The 22,167-nt window shown below is 34.7% G+C and overlaps 1 protein-coding gene across 4 annotated transcripts in view; it reads left to right on the top strand.

Moving 5' to 3' along the window:
* SIPA1L2 (signal induced proliferation associated 1 like 2) overlaps positions 1-22,167 on the top strand; it is a 134,850-nt gene that overhangs the window by 31,861 nt on the left and 80,822 nt on the right. The window lies entirely within an intron of this gene.

Consider the following 22,167-nt stretch of genomic DNA (forward strand, 5'->3'; position numbering starts at 1 on the left):
AAATAACTTGTTTGGAGATTGAACGCTTTACCTGACAACATGTGTGAATGCACACTTCTGAATAAAAACTGCTTTTGTGTTTTTCTTTTTTATGAAATTGGGTACTTTCAACAATATACAGTCATTTGAGGAATATTTTAATACAAACTTTATCAACTTGATCAAATTCATACTACCTACTATTATCCCACGGATTGTCCAGGATGTTGTAACATAAAGAGGAATCTACCGTATCAATATTTTTTCAGTGATTGACTCTAGCAATCTGGTCACTGTCAGACAATGGTAAATATGTGCTGCAACTGTTCTTGTTTTGAAGAATGGAATATTGTAGTATTGGTAATGGCAAATAGTAGAAGATATATTAGGTATAATTGCGTATGAGTTGAATAAGTTCAGATGAAGAAAATTAACTTGAAGTAAATGCTATGATATATATATGAAATACATGGAAAATAGCAATGTAAGTTTCTCATATTAAAGATAAAGAGAAGTAATGGAGGGTAAAGTAGTTGTAGGTGATGTCTCTTAGAGGAAATAAAATAGTACAAAGCCACAATTTGTCTTATGATTCATTCAATTACGGCCAGTCTAACATAGAGCATATATCAAACATGTATATGAGAAATACAAAGTTGAAGGTAATAACCATTTACAGAATTAAGGTATAGTGATATAATTAAAAAATTTTATAATTCTACATCTTCTGTAAGAGAAAATAAAGTTGTGAAGAGCTTGATTTAAGGGAAGATCTCACAATTTTTGCAAGTTTGCATTAGCACTGAAGTTAATGTGCAGTGGGTACTGGAGGGAAAAATTATGTATTCCTGTTTCTTCTTTCAGTGTAATGGACAGATTTGGTGGGACAGGGAGAACAGATGGGTCCTTTCTTACCTCCCTTCTTTCTAACTGAATAATATTAGGAGGATAAGGTGAATGTGCAATCAAACTGTATCAAAAGCAGAATTAGAATATTTGGGTAATAACTCTGCTTCTAAGACAGCCTCTATAATTTCTTCAGTATTAGTAACTTTATTGCATCTCTGTAATGCAGAGCACAAAATAAATGTATACATTTAGACTTGGGAAAATAAGTAGATACTCTGAGATATTAGTCTATTCTAGCTTTTTTTTTCTGATTAATGGTAAAATTCAAATGCTGGGTTTTGTACTATTAAGTTCATTTTATGTAAACAAATCATGTTCTATATGATTATAAGCAAATTATATTAAATGACTCCTGACAGTGCGTTCCTTCAAATTTCTTCTATTTCCCGTATATTCAAGTATTCAAGTATTATATTCAAATATTCAAGTATTATACTTCTGCAGTAAATTAGTGTTCCATTACTGTTCTCTTCCATACTTCCTGTGTAAAAGATAATTACTGAAGCCAATCAAACTTCTGTTCTTACTTTGAATGTTTCTTCCCAAAATATTCCTGTATTGGGGTGGGAAAATAAGATAAACAGAAGCAACTTTTCTTTTTTTGTTTTCTAGATAGGTCCCATTTGATTTCAACCCTTCTAGGATTCTGTTATACTCTAAATAAGAAATAATTGTAAGAAGCACTAACTGATCACTTAAGACATACAATATAATTTTGGTGAGGTTCACTAAAATTACTAATCAGGCTGGATTAATGTGCAAGTTAATAATAAGATCTCTGCTGTTTTAATTTGTTTTGTGCTGTCTGTTTTGCAGAGGGCATAGGGAAAAAGGAAAGAGCAGGTTGAATTTAAGGAAAGAAGATCTAAGATGAATTGCTAAAGAGTGATAACTTTTAGAAGGGAAGGGAAAGAGGAGGCTATTCTTAAAAATTGGGTGCAATTAATATAGAGTTGTCTTAAAGCCCTCCATAAATTTATTTTCTGTAAGCAAAAGGCTGATGTAACACTAGTGCAAACTAAATTGATCTAAGAAGGAACATACTACACCCTAGTAGCTAAATACAAAGAATTGAAAGAAAGTTCTTGGGAGAAGAGGAGGAGGGAAAAAAAAAAGAAACCAAAAATGTAAGAATGTAAGCCATCTTGATCTCTTACTTTATACAATTCCTTTTATGAAATAAATTAGAATATATATTTTTATTTCATACAAAGTGAAGGATTATGATAAATTAATTGAAGTCCTTTGTTTTTGGCTCTTGCAAAAAGTCTAAAGAAATATTTGAAGTAGTGAAAAATTAATGCAAATATGTTTGAAAATCAACTAAAAAATAGATCAGAAACATATACTATGAGTCTATTTTCAGTTGTTACCAGAACTGTGCAGTATGAAGGGGTAGGTTAAAAATAATTACATGTTTTTGAAGGAGAGACTTCTCTGAGAAGGTTGGAGAAATGAAGTATATAACAGAATGAGTAATGCAAGAAATGAGAAAATGAGAATTTGAAAAAGGTTCAGGGAGAGCCAAGCACCATCTACGATTATGAAGATGGTGAGGAATGTAAAGAACAACAAAAACAAAAAGACTAGTTTAAGTACGTAAGTAGTGAAAGGAAAGCTAGGCTTATTAATTGAACTGGGAGATGACAAAGGTCTGGGAATAATAAAGGCCACAGAAGAAACTAAGATTATCAGTACCTTCTTCACCTCTGTTTTCACTGATAAGCGTGGCCTTCAGATATCCCAGATCCTTAAGAATGGAGGCTAAGCCTGGAATAAGAAAGACTTACTGTTGAAAGAGGAGGATTATGGTAATGAACACTTAATCTGGATATCAAGAAATCTATGGCATTGATGGGATGTATCCACAAGTTCTGAGTTGATGGCTGATAGGAGTGTAAGGGCATTCCGATTTTCTTCAAAATATCATGGCAATTTAGAAAAGTTCCTGAGGATTGGAAGAGAGCATGAATCACACCCTCCAGGAAGGATCTGGAGAAGTGCAGGCTGGTTAGCCTTGTCTTGATCGCTGCGATAGTGAAAGAATGTGTAATCCTGTAAGTAATTTCTAGATAAAGGGCAATAAGATGAATGGGAATAATGACCATGGATTTAAAACGGGGAAGTCATGCTTAACTCACCTGATAGCCATCTCATCACAGAAGAATGGCTTGGTGGATGAGAAGAGGAGCAGTAGATGTTGTCTACCTTGATATCAGCAAGGCTTTCCAATTTGTGTCTTGTCTTATCATCATAAGCAATCTGTATGGGCTGAAAAACAGACAGCGAGAGGGACTGAAAGACTGAAAACTGGCTGAACTGCCATCTCAGAGAGTTGTGATTAGCACTACAAAGTCCTGCCAAAGGCCAGTCACTAGTGGTGTACACTATAGATTGATGCTGGCTTCAGTATTGTTTAACATTTTAATTAGTGATCCAATTGATGGGTTTGATTGCATACTTAGCATGTTTGTTGATGATACAAAACTCGGAAGAATGTCCAATACCCCAGACGTTTGTGCTTATTGCACATGGTGGATGTTCTTATCAGTGTATACAAATACCTGATGAGGCAAATCAAGAAGGGGAAACGCAGTCCTTGGTAGAGTCAAAGCAATAGGACAAGAGAGAATGGGTGGAAACTGAAATACGTGAAATTCCATCTGAGCACTGTGAAGGCTCTCAGGTACTGGAACAGGCTGTTAGGATAGTCTGTAAGTTTTCCATCCTTGAAGGTATTTAAAACCTGACTGCGCCCTGACCTGTGGTTCTTTGTAACTTGCTGTAACTGATTGTCCTTTAGTAGGGGTGTTGGCCTAGATAATCTTCAAGAAGTCCTTCCAACTTCACCTACTCAGTGATTCTATGTCATTCTGTGACAGTTCATAAGGAAAGGGGAAACACTGTATATTTTTGAGGCAGAAAAAAGTTAAAACACACTGATACATTCCATGATTTTAAAAGATTGTCTGGGTCACAAGGTTACTTGCAATTCTTTCTTTGGTAGTCAAGTTGCAGGGATAATGCTTAAGCCACTTTTCCCTTGATTAGGAAGTTTAGGTGAAAAAGTAATAAGAGAAAAGATACATTTCTCAGGCTCAGCTCAATGTTTGGTGTTTTGTTGTTATTTTTTCTTCCCTCCCAGGGGGGAAAAAATGGAGGTTTTGGAAGTATTTTTCAGGATCTAAGTGAAAAGAACAAAGATCAATTTTGATCTTGTGAAACTGACTGTGCTATAATGTTTTTTACCCTGTCTGCAGGGTGTCTAAGTATTTGTTTGGAATAAGTTCTTGTCCTTATCTTTCATCTTAAAATACCAATGATGTGATACAGATTGGCCTCTTGTCATACTTGGTCTTCTCTTAGTTACCATATCGCACCCACTCTCTATCTAAAAAATGCAGACAACTTAAAATTTCTTTGCAGGCTGACTTGGTCTGCTTATTAACCTGGCATGCTCTGAACCCTATTTGTGAAGACTGGAGTGAGCGGAGATGGGGTCAGGGAGGGTAGAGGAGGTGAGGAAGTATCTAGTTTCAAAAATAGAAATCTCACAAGTATTTTTTCTTTCTTAGGCCTGTAGAAAGTCACTGGTTTGCTCTGAATGATACTTCATAGTTTTTACCTGCTAGACTTGCAATTTTGTCTTGCCTTCTAATGCCATTTAGCCTAGTAATTAGATTTGCTTGCCAGATTCCTCATCTTGAATGTACTGTGTAATCTGTCACGTATATCAGCCAAGATGAGTGGGAGAGGGAGTGCTACAAAAGTTCCCCTGATACTCTACTTCATCTGCTGTCACCTTGTACACAATTGGTTTTGTTTGAACATACTGCAAATGGAGGAAGTGATATGAATGGCTAAAAATCACACTTCAGGGGGAAGGGAGGAAGAAAGAAAGGATGATTTTCTTCATAAATTTCTTGAGATTTCTTTGTTGTCATACATGAAAGTAAATGTTGGACAACATCGGGAGGGGCAGGGCTACATGCCAGCAAATGCTGAGGATCAAAGTCTGCTGTAGCAACAAAGTTTTCCTAAAAATATAAACTAAATTTTTTAAACATTTTTTTTGAAGTGGTTATTTATAAGATGGGCAGGAAAACGTTTCCATTTCATATACTTTTTGTTAAACGTCTATACTAACTGCCTCCTTAGAAGAAATGAGGAGTTGAGCTGATTCTGTATGTGGCATGCTTGTTGTTTTTCTACAACCTCCAAAAGACAAGTGATCTTCATTCTTGTTAATGATGATAACAGCTAATTATGTTCAAGAGGCTGACAGATTAGATACACTATTTCTACATTCCTTAATTCTTCAGTTGGCTTCAAAGTACCATTCACAGATATTTACTTACCACTCAACGATGAGTGTTCTGCCTGTAACATGTTTAGAAGTTAGATGCAAAGAACGTGATTTTGATTTTTGACTGACTTTTTTTTTTTACAAGATAATGTTTCTTGCTCATTTTAAAATTTAGAATACACTTGTAAACATGCATATATATTTTCTGTTTTGTTCTTGTCAAGACTTTTTAAATTTTGAACGTCAAATGCATCTGCAGGTTTAATTCAGAACCTATCTTCTAGGGAGCAAATAAATTGATGTCATGTTTCAGCCCTCTTGCTTTACATATGCTAATTATTAGATTACATTTGGCAGTTGGTGGTTTTATATAGAGGAAGAGGAAGTGTGAGTATTAAATGACAGCTTTGCAGCTAACTCAGTTTTCAGGGCAGCCAGTGTTTAATGGTATTTTTAGGTTTAGTAAAGTAATCTTGGTTCTTTTATTTTGCCTTTGATACGCTTTGAAACACGGTAAAGATAAATGAATTATTTTGTTTTTCTTGAAGGAAAAAGTGTAGCGTGTGTAACCTTGATAGATTCTACGTTACTAAAGTGCAGTGGTTTTGGATGAAGAAGAAAGGAAACTTGTACCGCTACACTATAGCAAATTGTTGGGATTGTCATTCTGTATCGAGGTAGTGAAGTGATCTAGTTAAAAACTTAACAGCTAAGTGTAATTTAAGCTTTCTTTTTTCCTTTGTTAAAACTATGAAAGTATAAACGTGAAATATAAAAACTGGCATACTGAAGTTACATTGTAGCTGGCAAGTCTGCTTTATGAATTATAAAGATAATTTTGTCTTTAAACTCTGTTTCTATTCCTGTTGTCATTGTATTTGTTATTAAGCTCACCCAGGAACTTAAAATAGCTAAACCACACACTGAAGCAGAGTGGAGGATTCTGCGAGGAGCTGTAAACTTTGTTTCTAGAACTATATACTGAAGTAATTATTTCATCATTGGAAACTTGGCTTTCTTGATTTAATAGAATTGAATTAAAGCACATTTTGAAACAGACATATTCACGACATACAGGAACATTGTCACAGTTGCCTTTGTAACAGCTGCAAGTCTACAGGCTTTTTAAGGCTCAGGGAAGATATAACTGCGGCTGTACTTCTGGGGTGAAAAATAAAAAGTGAATACTGTATCTTGATGTTACAGTGATGCAGAGCATGTCTGACAACTTTTCATGGATAAATAGTTTCTTCTAATTTTTTTTAAAGTCAACATCCAGTGCCTTTGAGTTCAAGTAGTTTAAAACTTTATTTTAGGAAGATTTTGTAGAAACAAAACACAAAAATTCTGGACAGACAGGAGATACTTTGATTATGGTCACACAAGGTTTAGATTTTTTTTGCAAAGTGTTATCAGAAATAGCATATTTTAGAATACTCAGAAAAAAGTGGAACTTCATCTGTGAAGGCTTCATACCTTGCCTCCCTTCTTTGTGAATATCCACTTGAAGTGAGTGCTTTAGTATTAATCTGTTTGATGTATGTATTTTATGTGTGGATTGGTTTGTTTTTTAAATCTATTTTATGAGGTATGAATAAATCTTAACTGAACTTTTTATTTTGCTGGAAAAATCATTCCTTCATTAACCTCAGTGCTATCTGCAAACAAAATGGGTGGGGAAAAAGAACTGGTGAGTATGTTCTTTTGGGAAATGCATTCTGTTGCATGTCCCTTATCTGCTACATGCTCATAGCTCTTCAACTCTTCCTTCTTTGTTTCTGAGTTTGTGCATTACTTCCTTTTCCCTTTCCCGAGCAGCTGTTTTTCTTTTTTTCACCCGTAGTAAAGCTACAAGGTTGCTTGTGTGTAGTCTATGTGGTTGCAAAAGAGGAAAGAACTGAGCTCAGCTAACATATGCAACCTTCTTGGCCGTATTGCTACATAGATTTATATATGCAATGTATTATATGCATGTGTTCATATACCTCCTACCCTGAGGGACTTGAGCAATCCAGTCTTGCTCGTACTCCGTGTATGGCCTAGAAACTGAGTGGCTTTGGATATTGCATAGATATAGAGACTGAGAGAAATGCTACTAAGGAAATGTTAATTTTAGTCAGCAACGATTTGATACTGTCTAATCCTTTTTTAAAAAAAATTTTCTCTAGCAATTCTTCTTATTGTTAACACATCTTCCCCACTTCTCCCAATTCTATACCTTGACTTTTCATACGTATGTACTTAGGTTTCTATGTGATAGATTGTTGTTTTAAAAAAGTAGTTTTATTTATGTTTTTGTTGCTTTTACATCTAAGTGTCTGCTATGGCTAGAATATACTTAATGTCTCCTTTCAGTCACTGATAACTATGGTGATCATCATGTAGTCATCTACCTTCATTATTTTAATTTGCATATTAGCATATGAACTCTCTGCCCTTTTAAAAAGTTACATTTCTATCAAGTATTTATCCCAGCAACTGTCCAACTACGTTGGGTATACTACTCTGCAAAGATGTTACTAAAATAGTTTTATTGCATGTTTTCTTGCCTACTATGGAGGGAAAGAGCTAAGCACTATGATAACAGATATTTCTCTATTTATGTTTAAGTTACAAGAAGTAGTAAAATTACAAATAAGGTCTTCCATTCTCACAAAGTAGATTTTGATTCTGATTCATGTTTAAAGAATCTTTCCGTTGACCACATATGTGGTCTTAAATGTTATTTGTTCCTTCTCTAGAAATATAAATTTCCAAAATAATATGGCATACATGTTAACTACTCAGACTCAGTATCTACTTTTGTTGTTGTGTCTATAATTAAGTGTGGAAGATAGCTTGAACTGGGAAGAAAATGTTGTGTTTTTTTCTATTACATTAATATTTAATTTTCAAAGTGTTCACGTATTTGATGAGAATGAACTGGAGATCTGTCAAACATTTTTGCCTTTCCTCTTCAGAGGATTGCTTGGTAGTTATGGTATTTCACTAGACTGTTGATTGCTGAGGTTCAGTCTTGTAGACTTTTTGCAGTAAAGGTTTAATTTCCTTCTCTGTTTCATATAGAGAAGTGAGGACTTATTTCTTACTGGAATATTAATGATATTTCAACACAGTGGGAATACATAGTTACTGATGTAACTTAGAGAAACTGAATATTGGATAAACCTTACTCTTTTTTTTTCTTCCCTTATTATATATATAAAGCAAAACTGCTTTCTAAAATGTGAAACAAAGTCCCCACAGAAACAACCAGACAACCCCAAATTTAAATTTGGTTCCTTGTAGATTGAATGAACCACTGTACAAGTCAACTTGTTTGCATAATATTTCAGAGTAGGATAGGAAAATGTTCAGTGCATTGTACTTTGTAGCTGCTCTGGATAATCATTTCTGTATTTATATCTCAGTTCTACAGTTTTCCATAAAGCTGCTTTTTTCCAGTTGACTCAGAATTTTTATGCTAATGTGTATTCTTTCATCAATCTCTTTACAAATGTCACTGAGGTTCTGTAGAGCTCAATGGAAACAATGCCAGCCTTGTTTAGCTTAAGCACAATATGCTACCATTGTAGTATTGTCCAACTTTTTATGTGCATATCAGAATGAGATGGAATTCAGTGCACCATGCAAACTAATGTTGGCTCATTTTGTGTGTAGAAACAATTAACTGTATATCTCAAATTGCATTCTCTTTTTTGTGCGAGTGCATTTTTTAAAATTAGTTCCAAATGCTGTAATGAACTTGTTGCTCTGGTGCTTGCTTAATAAAAATTAGGTTTATTCGAATTTATTTTAATCTTAATTTAATAATCTTCATTTTTATAATCTTAACAATTAAGACTCAACAATACTAATTTGAGCTATACACTATGTGAGCACTGACTGTGGTCTTGTTCAACATCATCAGTGACCTGGACAAAGGGATAGAGTCCATCTTTAGGAGTCTGCTGATGATGCTGAGCTGGGAGGAGTAGGTGATGCACCAGAAAGCTGTGCTGCCATTCAGTGAGACCTGGACAGATTGGAGAGTTTGGGAGAGAGGGACGGGGATAGGCTCAACAAGGGAAGTGCAGAATCTTGCAACTTGGGAGGAATAACCACATGCATCAATACAGGTTAGGGGCTTACCTGCTGGAGAGCTCTGCAGAGAAGGACCTGGGGGGCCTGGTGACAAACAGGATGGCTGTGAGCCAGCAGTGTTCCCCCATGGCCAAGAAGCCCAATGGGATCCAGAGCTGCATTAAAAAGATCATGGCCAGCATGTTGAGGGAGTAATCCTCCCCTTCTGCTCTGTTCTGGGAAAGCCGCATCTGGAGCACTGAGTCCAATTCTGGGCTCCCCAGTTCAAAAAATGTAGGGATCTAGAGAGAACCCAGTGGAGGGTCAAAAAGACAATCAAATGCCTGGAACATTTCCATATGAGGAAAGAGAAGGCTGAGAGCTGATCTTATCAATGCTTATAAATATCTAATGGGCAGGAGTCAAATGGGGCAAGGATTTTTTTTTTTTGTGGTACCCAGTGACAGGACAAAGAGCAACGGGTGAAAAGTGGAACAGAAGAAGTTCTACACAAATGTACAAGAGAACTTCTTTACTGTAAGGGTGATAGAGCACTGAAGCAGGCTGCCCAGGAAGGCTGTGAAATCTCTTTCTCTGGAGATACTTAAATTCTGCCTGGACACTTTCCTGCTCAACCTATTATAGGGAACCTGCTTTAGCAGGCGGGATGGACTAGGCAATCTCCTGAGGTCCCTTCCAACCTGTATGATTCTATGATTATATGATCCTTAATATTAAAAGAACTGCTTCATGAAGATGGCTTGTAGTTGGTTTGGGTTTTATGCTTTCTTTGTAGCTTTTAATTGCTCTTCTTACAAAATCAGTTCTCACTGTGCCCTAAGACATTAAATTACTGATGTGTTTTTAAAATTTAACTAACTTACTGTATTTTCTTAAGTAGCTGTAAAGAAATTAATTGGATTCTTTTCTTATTTCCTGGTGATTTGACAGGTATGTCTGGCAAAATGTATGGCCTTGTGACAGCCATAATGTTAACTGCTAGTAAGGCTCTGAAAGGAAATTATATTCCTGTAAAATACACAACAGGAAAATAATTATTCTCTTCTAAAATTCTACTTTAACTTTTCTGCATATAACAGTCTCATCTCTTACGTGCAATTGATTGTAGACTAGTTTGTTCAAGTCCATTTGAAAAGGTTATACGCCTTCATCTGAAGTGGGATAGGGGAGAGGCCAGGGTTTGTACTAGGGAAATGGGGAAAGGTCACTGTTTTACCTGAGAAATGTGATGATAGATCTTAATTTTCTGCAAAGTCTAATAAATTGGTCTACTACTACTTGCTATGGCTAATCTTGTTGGTTCTATCAAACTGACTTTCAAGCCTATAGAAACTTTTGTTACCTTATTGCATGGATATATTTGTGCTTATTTAATTGTTTTGTATTTTTTAATACATATGAGCATTTATTTGTTTAAAAATGGGGATAAGACAGCTGAGTGTAGTCTGTAGAATATCTGTTTAAATCACTCACTTCATAATTTACCTTAGATCAAGATTTTTTTTTTTGTGCCATACGTAACGGTGATACTAATATCCAAAGCCTTTTATAAGCAATTTATAATTTGTTGACAAATACGGTGGCAATTCACTTTGGGGATGAACATTTCTCTAGATTATAAAGAAAATAGAATGTGATAATGTTCTGAATTTGGGAAGAGTGAAGGGGTCTATTGTTCATTTTACTGATAAAGGTAGTAAGTCTGAATTGAGAAGGGAAAGGAATTCAATCTCATCAGGATGTTTCAGAAATTAGTTTGTGTAATAATCTTATATGAGCTTTCTAAGAGTCAGAAGCTTAGCAAAAGTGACTGTTCCTTTTAAAGCTCTTGATTTTTGAAATAATTCTGTCATTTCTGCAATGTAAATGTGTTGTGGAAGAGAGAAATATGCACTGATACCAAGTAAAAATGCAGTTCCAGAAATCTGCAGTCTCTATGAATGAAACAGTTTGTTGGCTGAACAGAAACTTTGTGCTAAATTGAGGCCAATAATAAAATTCAGAAACAGATTTTTTTTTGCAGTGCTTAAAGTTCATAGCTACGTTTGTGCAGGAATGATTTGGATCAGTTAATTATACCCTCCTATTTTAACACTTTCATTTACATAATGAGCAGAACTTGATAAAACAAATGTAAAATTCAGTGTCTGAATTATTGGATGAGGAATTATGTAATCTGAATTTTAAAAGCAAAAAAAAAGGACCTATAAATGTGAACCATTCCAGATAAATGTGGAATTTAATTCATATTCCCTATGCCTGATAGTGAATCACATTTGTATTGTTCGTATCTTTCAGTAGTATTCAGTATTCAGTTAGTATTAATCTATTTAGATATATATTTAAAGGTAAGTTACTGAAACTGTCAAATACGGGAGTTTATTTTCCCCTCATCTTCTGACTCGTTTATAAGGTCACTAAGCTACACAATTTGCTAATTACTGAAATATTTTGGTAAGTCATCTTAAAGTGTCTTCAAAAAGTATCTTAAAGTCATCTTTATCCAACAAATTTAGGGACATGATAGCAGAGTTATGAATGTCTGAAACTATCATCATTTCATCCCATAAGAGATTTTTTACAGGATCCAAAGAAAGAGATAAGCCTTGGAGTTGGGAGGGTGGAGGGCAAAGTAGAAAGATTCCTGTATTGTTAAGAACATATTTTTAAGACTACATTTTAAAGGCTAGTTTACTCCATTCTCCTCATACTAAGAATCAAGACAGGCTTATAGATGTTCTCTTTAAAGTCTCTTAAGCAGGAAGGAATATGAAATTGACTCTTCCTTAATTCTGGTCACAGTGACTCTGTCAGAAAAATATGTGTACTGTAGAGAAGTCTTCTGTTTAGAAGAGCCAGGAAGGTGAGGTCTTGCTCATCTGGCTCAAAATTTCTGAAATATGTTTCCAAACTATACTTTTGAAAACACTTATATTGTTCCTATTTAAAATGAAAATATATAGCAAATTTTTGCAGCAGGACAATTCATGATAGTTCTTTGTCACATACTTTTCCCTAACAAACTAAAAGCAAAATTGTAGAGCAATGTCAGAGACAGATAAAAGATAGCTAAATTGCTTGTGTTTTTTAAAGGAGCTAGAAGGTAGGTAGGATGGGGTGGGATGTAAGACATTTTTATTTAAAACTTTCATTTTACTAAAATTGCTTTCAGTTATAATCTGAAGTCTCATCAATAACTTTATTTTTCAGTTTGAGAGCAATTTGATTCCAGATAAGATATCAAATGATCACTGTACAAGTGGCATTGACTTTTTATCGTTCTTAAGTTGTACTGAATTTCAGTGGACTGCTGAGAGATCAAGGGCAATATTCTGCTAGGAACTCTCTCATTTGTTACTGTTCTTCTGTTTGCATTTAGGTTTATGTGAAAAGGTTTCCTTCATTGTAAGAGATCTGTGACTGTTAAAGTTGCCAAGTTGTTTGGTAACTAAGATTAAACTAAATTATTTTGTTAATATTATGCAATCTGCTTTCCAAATTTACATTGTAAGATTAAAATCAAAATTGTTTTTACTTTCTAAGATTGTATGAATTAAGTGTATTCCAATCATCATAGATTTCAACATCCTTTCTTTCTGTATTTAATTTGTTCTTTTGATTAGATTGAAATGACAGAAGAAATTGTATGTTCTCAGTAAGAATTTATTTAAAAACTCTTAATATATGGTGATGTGCAATGTTACTTCAGAGTTCATGAGATCATACTTGTTGATATTTGAAACTACAGAGCCCGGGTCAATTGGAAAGTGTGTGAAATTGGCCAGTAGTATTTCAGTTTATGCCACCTCACAGTTCATACCAGTCAATAAAGAACCAAGTTTCCATTAAAAAAAAAAAAAAAAAAGTAATCAAGATAAAGATGAATGTTTCTAGTTCTATTTAAAAACTTTATTTTAATCAACTGCTTCATTCTTCACTGCTGAAAATAATTCTAAGCTATGATATCAAAGCCATTCTATTGCCAAATGACATGACATAAAACTACTTTTTCCTGTTTTACTGCCTTGGAAACATGAGGAATAGAGCAGAAGTTAGTATTTCTATTTTTCATAAAAATATGCCCTTTTATGTGCATTCTGTACTCTCTTTTTAGTGAAAATTTTAGATCTGTTCCACACTACATGTTTAAATTTTTCAATAGTCCACCTGTCATCATGGACAATAGTCAACTTTTTTATTATTAATTAATAAAGGTGTACTTGTTTTTTTTTTTTCAATGTTGTAATCTTTTGTGTTGGGCACGATTATTCAGATTTTTCCTTTACTTTAAAGAAGTAGGCCTAAGGTCCTTTTTTCTTTTCTTTCCTAAAAATGTGCTAACTTGAGTTTATAAAACTATGTTTATCCACTTCGTAATTGCCTACCTCTCCAGAGGTTTCAAAGTATCAGAAAAAGTGCTGTTAACAACAGGAGGTCGCTGTTTGTGCTGCATGAATTGAATTGAAGTAACGCTGAAATTACTTCTAATTTGTGGAGCCAACTCAGCTCCTGAAGAGTACCTAGGGCAAATGTCTGCAGTTGCCGCTAGTAATTACAGATAGCTTTTCATCCAACCCGAGCTGATGGTGAGCTTACAGCCCTTCTAACAGGAGTCACAGTCTAAAAAAAATTTCAAGAAACTGTGTGTTCGTTATTGTGAATATTCATTTGATGATACCTGGGTAGTAACAATATGAAGCTATAGAAGAACTCCTTGTGCTTGGCTACACTCAGAGACACATTTGTTTCTTTAGGCAGCACTGTTTGGTGACAGGTGACGTAGGCTCACTTATGTGTACTTGGGAATGTTGAGCCAATGCAATAGGTCTAGCAGAAGAAAAGGGAGTTAACATTGTTTTTGTGTGTTTCATTGAGACACTGCAGTATGTTTGAGGAATTATTAGATGATGCATAGATTCAGAGTGGCTGTGTAGTGCATTTGCAGTATGATAGGTTAGGAACATGCAGCCAAGTGGTAAGATAGGAACAGAGGATTATCCTCTGTGGTCATGAGTTGTAAGGTTTTCCTATGGGACTTCTCTAGATCATCACCAAAAATAGTATTGTGTTTTTTTTTTTTTCTAGAACCATTTTTTTTTTTCCCCCAAAAGAAGCTGGAATAATTGTATTTGTGTCAGCTGTTAATATATCTAGGAATTGGAATACTAAGGAAGAACTTTGTGTAGCATCAGGTAGCTTTGTTGCATGACAACTCATAAAGAACCAGAATGTGTTTTTTATACTTCATACGCTACACCGATCTTATGACAAATTTAAACAATGCTTATGTTTAGCAAAGTTTTTAAGGTTTTATTTTAATTTTTGCATCTCTTTCAAGTACTGTCGTGCAGTATTTGCTCACAGGGCATAAAATAACAGAAGTAATAATGTAATTTCACAGAAATTGAATGTTAATGTAACATGCAGATATTCTGCTCTTCCCATAGCTTTATGTGGGTGGTAGACAGATGGGTGGAAGGATTGTCTGTGTGGCAGTTTAAGAACTGATGGGCAGCTTCTCAATACTACCTGTAAGCGTTGTTCTTGTATATATGAGCTAATCTTAAAAAGGTGAACATTTTGAGCCAGTGCGAGAAACTATATGGGGACCTGTAAGATGATGTGTCCAATTCTCATGAACATCAGCAGACCAAGAGGTCAAATTTCCTCAGTTACTACTTGGAAACTTTGAATCCAGTCTGTAATATCTGTTTCTTTTGGGCAGTCGCACACTCACTGATGATAATTTGGTAAAATAGAAAATGTTTTTTTGGAATTGATTAGGGATTTTTTTCCTCTTACTCAAGGTATTCCATTGTTTTCTGACTAGCAGTGGCTTCGTACATTTTCAGAGCTCTTCTGAGTACTCTGTCAGAATTAGAAACCTATTTTATGGAGTAGGCAACTTAATAATTTTGTTTTGTTGTTGGTTTGTCTTTTTACTGAGTGGACAATCCAGCCTGATTTTGTGTTTCACTGTAGTGACTGTAGACCTATGAAAAATGGAAATGTTTCATAAACTGTTGGGGCACATTGACTTGTGAAACTCAAAACTTGCGATCTTTTTCCTTACTGAACAATTTATTTTTTCCCAGTACTTGACTCTTTATTCAAATGAAGTCCAGCCTCTGAACCTACTACCAAATTTCTACTCCCAAGTGTGAAATACCAGTCAAAATGTTAACTTCTTTCTTATAAACTTCTCATTAATAGCCCTTTCTCCAGAGATGCCAAGGGTCTCCAGGTCCAGTATTCATTATTTGATTCAGAATAATAGAAAGCAATTAAAAGCAGTATGTGAAAATAGCTTTACGAACATCCCGCAAATGGTTTGAGAAACCTAGAACATGTATTTTCTACAGAAAGTATATAAGAGTGCTACCATGTTCAATGAGAAGTCTTAAAACATTTACGTATTTTTTGTTTGAACTCATTCTGTATTCCTGCAGATTTAAAATTCAGACTATTAACTTCACTTTTTACAGTTAATTATATTATCTAACTACTTGTAATTTTTCTATCATATCATTTTGTCTGCAGAAATTTCTTATATGTTGAGTGCGAAAGCTCTCTTACTGTTACTTTTGGAATAAAACTAGACGGGACATTTCTTAATAGTCTATTTTTTCTTTTTTCTGATTTTTACCTGTGCCTGCTGCTGCTCAGTGTTTTTCTAATGGAATTTCAATACCACTTATTGCACTGAGCTAGAATAATAAGAAAAATTGATACTTTAGGACATGATGATTAACTCTGGAAATAGGTAGAATGTATTTTTCTTGTTTCAGAATAATGAAATACATGCCCATTATTTCTTAAATGGTGATGTGCTTTTTTTCTGCCAGTGTTTTACAACAATTGTATTGTGAACTTTTAACTACTGTATTTGGTAGTGTTTATGAGCAACCTGAAAGTAACAAGTTTACTTTGAAATGTATTGCATGTAATACATTCATTTCTTGATTATAACGTGAATATTCTCCTCTATAATCACCAGCTAGCCAGTTTACAGATGCAGAATTTTCCTTGAAGCATTATCCCGACATGTAAAATTGTCAAAACCTCATTGTCATGCAGCAGGTTATTCAGCAACTAGTGACTTTCTGTTTGCATTATGCAAATGATTGCTCACTAGAAGGTAGTAGTCCTTTTCCTTGTGTTTGAATGATCAAAATGTGGTGTACAAGTCCTGTCTTTTTTTCTAAGCTTTGCCTCTGAAAATGATTTAGTACGTTTGTTTTTTACCAACAGGATTATCATAGTGTTTAGTGTCCTGTACAATAGGGCTGGCATATGAGGGTCCTGTTGGATCAGGACCAAGAAACATTCCCTGCCTTTGGGGGATTATCCAATTTAAATGAGAATACATGCCTTCAAGCAGCAAGGGGCAATTCAGGAAAACACGAACATGTGACCATTTCTGAGCCTGTAGATGTCATTGTTTTTATGAAGGAACGAAGGATTCTGATGTTGTGCAGCTTGCTTGAGGAGACCATTGAAAATGACTTCTATCTGGTTTTGAGTGAAGCTTGCTGAAGTAAATGTTTTAGTTTTGTAACTGAAAGTTCTTCTAAAAGATTAATCATTCGTGCTCTAACCTGACCTCTCTTATGAAGTCGTTTCTAGTGATTGAGGCAAAATACATGCCATAAGCAGCTTTTTACTTCTATTTTGGAAGCTCCTTAACTACACTGGCTTGAAGTATTATACAAAATTTACCTGAATTATCTGCTGTCTGATATTTCTGGTTTGTATCTGTATCATTATGTATTAAAGAATCTTCATTCTAAAAATAAAAATAAAAAAACCTGAAATAAATATTCTGTATTACTGTTTTTTTTTTTTTAAGGATAAAGATATTTATGAGGAAATTCTAATCACTATGAAATGTTGCAGGCAGAGAGATAAGTATGTCTTAATACTTTAAGATATGGAAATATCTTACAGTCATCTAGTCTGCCATACTTCTATCCTAAGGAGATAATATACATAAATGTAAAATGTGTTCCAGATGTCATTTTAGTCTCCCTGTAGAAGATAGATTATTTAATGTTCAGTAAGCAGAAGGGTTTTTTTTTTTTCCTGTACTTTGACATGTAGATTTATGAATGGAAAGAATGAAAGGGAACAAAGACTCTTTGGTGTTTTCTGTTTATTTAAAATTTGCACTGATAGAAGAACTTGACTGACAGATAGGTAGCTTCTATTTGCAATTAACAAAGAGTCACTCTGCCCAAAAAAAAAAAAAAAGGTTTTGGTGTAAAGAGTTAAGTGTTTGTATTCTCTTTTTCTTTCTTTCTCATGGGATAAAAAGTGATCAGTGCTGGTAGATGTACTTTAAACCCTTCCCTAGAAAAATTAAAATAATATTAAGATATTTCCTTTTTACTTCATTAATTGCATTATGTTGTAGGCCTTACTGTATTTTTGTGGATCTTTGTCCAGATGGAGATTGGTCATGAGTGGATGTCCCCCAAGAATCTATCTTGGGACCAATGCTCTTCAAAATCTTTATCAGTGGCTTGGATAGTGGGATTGAGTACACACTCAGCGAGTTTGCAGATGACACCAAACTGACTGATATAGCTGACACAGTAGAAGGGGGGGATGCCATCTAGAGGGACCTGGACTGACCTGAAAAGTGGAGCCATGAGAACTGAATGAGGTTCAACAAGGCCAAGTGCAAGGCGTTGCACTTGGATCAGGACAAACCCAGATATGTGTACAGACTGTGAAGAATTCACCGAGGGTAGCTCTGCAGGGGACAACTTGGGCGTCCTGGTGGATGAAGTTAGATGTGAACCAACAGTGTGTGCTTGCTGCACAGAAGACCAACTGTATCCTGTGCTAAAGAGCAGGGAGAAGGGAGGTGATTATCTCTGTGAGGCCCTATGTGGAGTACTGTGTCCAGGACTGGGTCTCTAGCACAAGAAAGATGTGGAGCTGTTGGAGAAGGTCCAGAAGAGGACCGTGAAGATGATCAGAGGGCTGGAGCATTGCTTTTGTGTGGAAAGGTTGAGGGAGCTAGCTCTCTTCAGAGAAGAGGAGGCTTCAATGAAACTTTGTTGTTGCCTTCCAGTACCTTAAAGGAGTTTCTAAGATGGAGGGAGGTTGACTTTTTACATGGGCAGGTAGTGATAGGATGAGGAAGAATAGTTTTAAGTTAAAAGAGTGGGTATTAAAATTAGATGTTAGGAAGAAATTTTTTACTTAGAGAGTGGAGAGGCACTGGTGCAGGCTGCCCAGAGAAGCTGTAGATGCCCCATTCCCGGAGGTTTTTAAGGCCAGGTTTGTTGGGGCTCTGGGCAGCCTGAGCTGGTGGGTGGCAGCCCTGCCCATGGCAGGTAACTGGGGCTGGGTGATATTTAAGGTCTCCTCCAACCTAAGCCATTATATGATTCTATGAATCTTGCATGTGTTCCGAAGTCATGCAACTGTACTGCCTTGACAAGAAATGTGATGCTCTTGTACTAGCATTGAGAACTATGTAGGCTGTTGTCATTCTTAGTCTCAACCCTGCCACACTATCCTAAATAATCTAAGCTGTGATATGATTGTTGGTTGATTATTCTGTAGGTAAATATATTTCTGTAACTCTATCATTTCACCAAGGGTTTCTTTTAACTTTCTTCTTTTACATTTCTCTTGCAATAATTATGATAACTGTAAGGAAAGACAAAGCAACTAAGGAAGCGTGCAACAAATGTTCACTACATAGCGACTCAGATGTATTTCCTGTAGTCAAATGAAGAACTTCCCATCTTTCCTCTGTCTCTTATCTATGTCTGCATATTAATCAAGTGCCTGAAATATTCATATGAGAAGTAACCATTTATACTCTAGTAGTTATAGCTTTAATTGTAAATTTGGTGTATTATAACTTGAATCACTTTTTCATGAACTGTGCTCATAATTTGTTCATTTTATTATTTCCAAACCATTTTGCACAGCTGCAATCTGAATAAGCAGCTCAATTATAGTTAGTGTCATCCTTTAATATTCACTGTGCCTCATAGAAAACTTTGAAAGAAATGTTCTATTTAAAGACGATTATTCTTAAATATCATGGCTTTCAAGAGAAATTTGCATGAAAACAAATGCCTGAAGAGCTCATCTTCCTTTTTCATATTCCAATCTTGAGTAATAATTCTCCTGTGATCGTAGTCAATTGTCATATGATATGAGATCACAGTTCTATGTGACCAGAATTTTCTACCTTGGACACATGCTTGAAATCCAAGTATAGCCCTTATTTCGCTAATACAATTGGGTAATTCTGATTTCAGAATCAACTTGGAATTTGGCTGCAGGTTTAAGAAATAAATGCCTTTAATATATATACTAAAAATATTTTTGTATGAATTTCCTTGTTTTGAAAAGGTACTGTTTTTTTCCTAGATTAGTTTTAGGAAATAGTTCTTTGGATCAGATTTGTTCAATGGGTTATGTTCAGAACATGTGAAAATATCAGTAGCTGAAAAACTACATGCATTTCTCCTTTGTGGTGTTCATTTTCATTGAACAGAATTTTCTTGCAGACTTGCTTTAAATTCCCGTAAAGTAGCCATTGTGTTTTTGTTAATCTGCAACAGTGGCAAAAAAGAGAATACTATATTTCTATGTATTTCTTTGAAGAGTGGAAACTAAGCAGAAACTGAGCACATGTAAAATATTGCATAGAATTATGTGAATACAAATTATATGTCTTGTCTTCAGCTTTTTGTATCTTATTTCTTCCTACACTCCTATTTTATCAAATTGCACTTCCCATTTTTTAAAATTAGTAGATCTTGAGAGTCATGATTTGTAGAATTGTCATCTTGATAAATAGTTGAGATTAATGCTTTCATCCAAATTATGCGTCCTTTTTAGGATGATAACATTACATAATAATAGGGGCAGATTTCCAAACTCTTGATCAACAAAATGGTTACAGAAAGACTTCTTAAATAATTCATTTCCATCTATCAAGGCTGACGTGAGGCAGGGTTACCAAACAACCTCCTTTTGACAGGATAGTGCACTAGTACAGTTCTTATTCATTGCTCTGCTACTGGCACAGGAGCGTCTGTGGGCATATATCCAGGTCCCCAGGAAACTTGGAAACATTCCATTTTAAAGAACTGTAACTGTGGCTAACAAACCGGCTGCTGTATTGAGCTCAGAAGGAAGTCTTTGTAGCAGAGTGGAAGGAACTGAAGTTATTTGCATAACATCCAGCAGCCTTAGTGGGAAGAGTTGGCAAGAGGACAACAGCAGAGTAGGCAGCATCGAGGTTTTATCTTCTGACTTAGCTGTCAGTGATTCCGTTCTTAAATCATAAAATGAGAAGAGAAAGATGTGAAGATTTTGAAGGAAATGATGGGGACAAGCGAGTACTCATGATCTTACTGACAACATTCTTTGTGGAAGTTAATAGTTTATTACATTTACCAAATAAAATAAGTTTATATCAAATAGTCTCAATGTCATCTCTAGATGTTTGTGAGTTGCTCAATTCTTATTACGGAGAGAGAAAACCATTAATAATAACAAGTACAGGATAACATAATCAGCATAGGCCAGCTGTCAATCAAAGCATGCTATTATGTTAAGTTTTGGAAACTTACAGAAATGGTCAGCACCATAACACACACATTTTACATTTAAAACAGGCAGATTTTGTCTATTAGGCCAACTTTTTCTTTTTTTAAGTTTCCTAGTATATCTTAAATATTAGTATTTGAAGATGTGATGAAATTTTCAATAAAATGTTAACCAAGAATTCTAAAACAGACATTTCTTCTTCTGTCATTCCAGCTTTGTTCTGTAAAGAATAATAATACTCTTTTTAAATGTTATCTTTTGTAAAATACCTTTAATTAAAATGCTCAGGCCATGCTACATGAAGTGTTTAAGGCAACACTACCGGAAAAGATTGTCTTGCTTTCATGTTGCCTCTGGGTTCTTTCCTGCTATTTACAATAGAGCAGTTTGTGAGACTAAATGGTAAATTACATTATGGATTTGGATTCAAAATAACTAGGGTGGTAGTTTATTTGTTACTACCCCTTTTTGCCAATTTAATTTAATTATCCAATTTAATTTTGACCTACGGTTACATTCCTGGCCCAATTCACAACTTTTGCACAAATGCGTATGATGGAAAAAAGTTAATAGAAGGGAAGAAAAGAATTGAATTTTTGTAGGATAAACAGTATTGGCCTTACATGTATTTTTCCATTTTGTAAGAGCTTATTTTTGATTAAAAAATAGTTTCACAGAGTAGCAACTTCTATCAATGGTTTTGTGTAGGAAAAGACAAGAAGTCTAGAATATGTGATTCTACATAATTAAAAAAATTAATCTTCAGTAAGCAGCTAAATATTCTTCCTGATATGAAAAATTGCCCTCTATTTATTCTCAGTACTTCTTTTTCTTGCATAAGTAGAAAGATGATTCTGGAGTAGCTTAGTCTTCTTTCATTGTTTTTTATTTGGTAAAGTTGTCTTAATGTAAGAGCTTTACTGTTCATATAAAGAACACTTCCAATAAATATTTTGTATAAAAAATAAGAATGCTGTCAGCTGTTCATGTTAATGTGAATCTCATGGAAGTTTTAATGTATCTCACCACTACAATATTAGCTGTGCCACAAAAATGTTAAATATATTCATTGGTACTTCTCTTTTTATGTTGTATTTTCATAAGTCTTTTAAAAATCCTACCTACTTTTTCTGAACAATTGTTTTTCCAAACAAGTTAATTTTTAGAATTTTTGAAGTCTGATAAGAAAACCAAAACTTTATTTTACTTGACATAATTAACCATCAAACAAGCTTTGAGGAATTCATATGTAGTTAAAGTTGCAATATATAAACATATCTTTGGACATAGTTAGCAATAACAAC

This window comes from Meleagris gallopavo, chromosome 2 (genome assembly GCF_905368555.1).
Source record: "Meleagris gallopavo chromosome 2, MGAL_WU_HG_1.1, whole genome shotgun sequence".
In the NCBI taxonomy this organism is placed as follows: domain Eukaryota; kingdom Metazoa; phylum Chordata; class Aves; order Galliformes; family Phasianidae; genus Meleagris; species Meleagris gallopavo.